The sequence below is a fragment of the Centroberyx gerrardi genome, chromosome 4, assembly GCF_048128805.1.
Source record: "Centroberyx gerrardi isolate f3 chromosome 4, fCenGer3.hap1.cur.20231027, whole genome shotgun sequence".
NCBI lineage: Eukaryota > Metazoa > Chordata > Actinopteri > Beryciformes > Berycidae > Centroberyx > Centroberyx gerrardi.
In genome coordinates this window covers 25,281,558-25,287,548 of record NC_136000.1, presented here as the reverse complement: position 1 = coordinate 25,287,548, position 5,991 = coordinate 25,281,558, and positions in this window count along the sequence as shown.

The following is a 5,991-nucleotide window of genomic DNA, read 5'->3' as shown; positions in this document are numbered from 1 at the left end:
GGAGCCCCCTGGTGAAGCACTGATGCCCCACTACTGGCCCAGTTTACACTGTCATTTAATGAAGATTTTTTTTTTTTTTTTTTTTTTTCAGTTTGAATTAAGGGTTTTTGATACAAGGACTGAAAGTGTGTGACAGCCAAACCTGAATTTGACATGTATTTTGAAGCTGAGAAAGCTTTTCTGTATTTACCTAATATTTTGAATTAGGATGGGTTAAGAACAAATCTTTTTTTTTGCCATTTTTGTATATATGTCATGAGAAAAAGGTGGGTATGGGATGAATAAACTTGTCACCACCATACATATGGCAAATAGACTGATAGACTGCTGTATTGTGCCCAGACATCACCTGAGACAGTACAATGCAACGCATCACGGCGCGAGACAACACTGACGAAATTACAATAAAACTAAGCAATACAGTACAGTACAGCAGTGGATATTGCTGTCACCTCTCCCTCTTCCCTTCTCCCCCTCTCTCTCTCTCTCTCTCTCTCCGCACAATACAACACAATGAACTTTAATAAAGACAATATTCCTTCGCTCTGTGCGTCTGGACTTCAAATAATGAAAAATATTGATTTGAAACATCTTTTAGTCGATATTACTCTCTGTCATCAGGGAGCATGGAGAGAAAAGGGCTCATTGTTGGTTTGCCATTCTGAGGCTTAGAGCGCCATCCAGTGGCTGTAGAGTAAACTAGACAGTACCAACAATGGGTCATTGGCCTGTGTGTTGTGGGTCAGCACATGACTAGAATGATATATCTATAATAAATAATATATTTGAATCCGTCAGATGAAAGAGCAGAAAATTCTGTTTTGATTTTTTTGTTTTGATCAGCCAATCTGCTTGCAGTTGTGTAGTAACTCCAAATCATCTGCAGCGAGGCTGCTGTGCATCACCTGACACGCCGTCGGCTGTGAAGTCACACACACATTCCCACTGACAGTCTTCAGATGAGGAGATCTAAAGGCATCACTCATCTGAAAACCTAAAAATTTAGATGGTGCTTCATCTAAATCCATCTTTTATTTATCGATAAATATATTATTTATTAGCCTGGGTCCCAGGGAGAGGAACCAAATTTTTCCTTTGGGTAATGAAGTGGAAAAGTCTAAGAAACCCTTTTTTTTAAACCTTTTTTTTATGCATGGAGCGCTGACTTGAGCACAGTTCATTCTTCACACTCATGGAGTCACCCACCTTCTCACCCAGTGCAGCCACAGTCTCCTGCTGGCTCCGCTGGACCTGCTGGGGCTGCAGTGCCTTGCTCATGGGCAGCTCAGCAGTGGAGGTTTAGGAAGGGGATTCATTCACCTCCTCCACCCAGACTGATAGCAGCTGGCTCCTTCCATCCTTTGGGTTCATTGGCTGGACTGAAGAATTGATAGTCACCCACATACTTGCACTCACCCTTTCTTGTAACATCTTAACCAGGTTTCTTCAGTATAGGCGGTCACCAGTCACTATGGTTTAATCACAAAGGGATAATAAAGGCAAAAATTATATCAAGTCATTTTATCATGAAACAACTGACTTTTTTGCAACAGTAAAAGCATTTGCCAGTATGGTGAGACAATTTTGACTTAAAATATGTTGAAATATGCTTGATAAGTGCCATATAATAACCCTTGCTATGCTTGTTATGCATTTTTTCAGTGTGGTTGCTCGGCTACACCATCTGCTGGCTAAACATTTAAAACTGAAGAACTGCCTGTGGCATGAAAGTGGCATGAAATTTATATTTATGTGTTGTGTCATTACCACATTCATTTTGAGACATTAGAATAATTACTATAATCAAACAAGACCATCGTGAGACAATGGACAGCCTCTGTGGCCTCTACACTGCATTTTACATTGTGTGCCACCGGGCTGGATTGCTTTACTGCACAACAGGGCATTGCTTTATGGAACAAAACTGTTTTTACTTTGCACGTAATATACAGCTTTATTCCAGTTTCACTATTCAAACTGCGTAGTTCAACTTCACATTAGCATACTTTCTCAGAATGGATACTGCCTGTTATCAAAGACTGTTATCAGCTCTTTTCCTTCTTCTATCTCTCTATCTCAAAATGCTACGGTAGCACCTTTAAATGAGGGTAGATTGCATGATGTTAACTATTTCTGTCAGCAATACAGTTCTACAGTAAATCCATATAAAACACTATCAAGTCTTTACAGTTTGTGTGTGTTATAATCACATCAAGGCTAAATATTAGTTTGCTACTTGCTTTGTCAGATGGCATTTGTTTACAAAGATGTGGAGTTACAGTTGGTGCAGACTTGGGATTGGCTTTTAATTGCATACATAGCATAGGTGTAAATAGTTAAGATGGCCTCATATCAGCATTTTTGGTCTCTGAATTTTGTCACAATTTTAAACAGATGAGAATGTATGCCTTTTAATATTTGTAATGATCTTTTGCAGTTTGGAAGCACATGACAGCCTAGTCATGTCTGTGATATATAACCTCCTGAATAAATATTTAAGATTTCACCATTCCCCTGATTCATATTTATGATCATCGTGTTCTCATCTGAAATTTGACTTGACAGAGGACATAAGCACAGCCCACATTGACGTATAGGCCGCTCATGAATATTTATGAGAATACCAGCAGGCCAAGGAGACTCCCTATGATATACTGTAGACTGAGCAAATCTAGATTGCATAGCCACCTAGCACCCCAGGTAAGAGATCCATGTCAGAAGCCAGAAATGAAAATAACCACTTCTTCATACTTTTAAGTAATTTATCACTAGAGAATGTTCATATTGTCCAACGGCAAAATGTAAATAGTTGATGGATTGTAAATCAGCCTGAAATATATAATTTTTAACAACAACAAGTTATATAGTAACGTATAACTTATATAGCACTGTTCTCCTGATCTGGAATCATTTTTCATAAACTGTAAACCCTTCTACTCCCCTCGTGAGTTCATTTCATTCATTTTGGTCGGTGTTTACATTCCACCGCAGGCCAACGTGCAGGAGGCACAGCGCACGCTCGCCGACCAGATACTGTGTGTGGAGCGGACAAACCCAGATTCCTTAGTCATTGTCATCGGTGACTTTAACAAAGGAAATCTCACCCGTGAACTCCCCAAATACAGACAGTTTATTAAATGCCCGACCAGAGAGGAGAGCATTCTGGATCACTGTTACACCACAGTAAGCAGTGCCTATCACGGCGTCCCCCGCGCTGCACTGGGACACTCTGACCACGTCATGATCCACCTGATTCCTGCATACAGGCAGAAATGAAAGCTCTGCAAACCTGTGGTGAGGACATCAACAAAGTGGACCAGTGAAGCTGTGGAGGATCTTCAGGCCTGCTTGGACTGCACTGACTGGGAGGTTTGGCCAACAACTTGAATGAGTTTTACTGCCGCTTTGAAAGACAATGGGACAGTCCTGACACCTCTCCACAGCTGCCCACCCCAGAACCCCCGCAAAGCAGCCGGGCCAGACTCTGTCTCTCCATCCACCCTGAAGCACTGTGCTGATCAGCTGTCTCCGGTGTTCACAGACATCTTCAACACCTCACTGGAGACATGCCGCGTACCAGCCTGCTTCAAGACCTCCACCATCATCCCCGTCCCCAAAAAGCCAAGGACCACAGGACTTAATGACTACAGACCCGTCGCCCCGACATCTGTGGTGATGAAGTCATTTGAGCGCCTTGTGCTGTCACACCTCAAAAACATCACTGACCCACTCCTGGACCCCCTGCAGTTCGCCTACAGAGCCAACAGGTCTGTAGACGATGCAGTAAACATGGCCCTCCACTTCATCCTCCAGCACCTGGACTCCTCAGGAACCTACGCCAGGATCCTGTTTGTGGACTTCAGCTCTGCCTTTAACACGATCATCCCGGCTCTGCTACAGGACAAGCTCTCCCAGCTGAGTGTGCCTGACTCCACCTGCAGGTGGATCACAGACTTCCTGTCGGACAGGAAGCAGCACGTGAAGCTGGGAAAACACATCTCTGACTCCCGGACCATCAGCACCGGTTCCCCTCAAGGCTGCGTTCTTTCCCCTCTACTCTTCTCCCTGTACACCAACAGCTGCACCTCCAGTCACCAGTCTGTCAAGCTCTTGAAGTTCGCGGACGACACCACCCTCATTGGGCTCATCTCTGGTGGGGATGAGTCAGCCTACAGGCGGGAGATCGACCGCCAGGCGTCCTGGTGCAGACTGAACAACTTAGAGCTCAACGCTGTAAAGACAGTGGAGATGGTTGTGGACTTCTGGAAGAACCCAGCCCCACTCACCCCCATCACCCTGAGAGACTCCCCAGTCGACACTGTGGAGTCCTTCCGCTTCCTGGGCACCATCATCAACCAGGACCTCAAGTGGGAGCTCAACATCAGCTCCTTCACCGAAATAGCACAACAGAGGATGTACTTCCTGCGGCAGCTGAGGAAGTTCAACCTGCCAAAGACGATGATGGTGCACTTCTACACCTCCATCGTTGAGTCCATCCTCACCTCCTCCATCACCATCTGGTACGCTGCTGCTACTGCCAAGGACAAGGGCAGACTGCAGCGTATCATTCGCTCCGCCGAGAAGGTGATTGGCTGCAATCTGCCATCTCTCCAGGACCTGTACACCTCCAGGACCCTGAGGCGAGCAGGAAAGATTGTGGCTGACCCCTCCCACCCTGGACACAAACTTTTTGAAACACTCCCCTCTGGCAGGAGGCTGCAGTCCATCAGGACCAAAACCTCACGCCACAAGAACAGTTTCTTCCCGTCTGCAGCTGGCCTCATCAACAAGGCCCGGGACCCCCCGCTGTCACGGCCCCTTATCCCCTCCCCCCATAGTCACTACACGCTACATTAACGTACAGTCTCCACATCTGACTCAATGCATTACAATTAACGCACATCTTTTTGGACATCTTTTGATCTCTGCAATATGAAGGAAAACAAAGGGGAAGGAAAAAAGCAGGAGTGAAAGGCCCAGGTCAGGGATTTCCTCCTACTCCTCCTCCCCCATACTCACCCACAGAATAGCCAACCCAAACAACATTGCACACATACACAAACACTCACACACACTCACACTCACTCACTCACACATATACACACACAAATGCACTGTTGTTCCTGCAACACTAACATCTCCTACCTCACCATACAATTTACAATTAACATGTGCAATACAACATATATATATATTTTGTTAATATTTTGCTATTTTTTGTATTTTGCTATATTTTGTTAATATATTGCTTATATTGTAAACTTCTTTGCTTATCATGTCGCCTTATGTGCCTTATGCACCAAACACACCAAGTCACTTTCCTTGTATGTGCAAACATACTTGGCATAATAAAGAATTCTGATTTTGATTCTGATTCTGATAAATTAAGCATAAATTGGCCCTTGCTGCACTTCACCTCACCCACCACAAATGCACCCATTTTCTGGGGCTTTTCTTTCAAAGTGAGGGGGACATGACGTGTCTTAACTACTAGGATAAGTAAGGACACGTCTCCTTTCATGATGTAGAAGCTTGATCCAGCATCTATACTTTTATTAATAGCACATTTCCTGGGAAAATCCTCCCATTATCCCTCAGTCAAGTTGGAAACTCACTAATCCTCTGTAGTTTCCGCAAGACAAACTGAGAACTCAGCTGAGTCAAAACGATCAAATGATTGTGTGCGTGTTTAAACATTTTCAATCACATATTGCCCTTGCTCTGATTAGGTGAATCATTTGATTAAACAGTTTATACACTGCAAAAAATAATGTTCCATTATTATTACTATTTTCATTCAGTCTTTCTGGGGTTTTTACTGTAACTGAATTGCGTCTCCCACTACAGGCTACAAGTGATACCATATGGAATCTATCATAAATGTCAGTCATATCCCTTCTTCAAGCAGCCCCAGTAAAGCAAATTTACCACCAGTCAGGTGTACCAGTACAGTCAGTACTATACAGACCCTTTTGTTTTTAGATTATACAG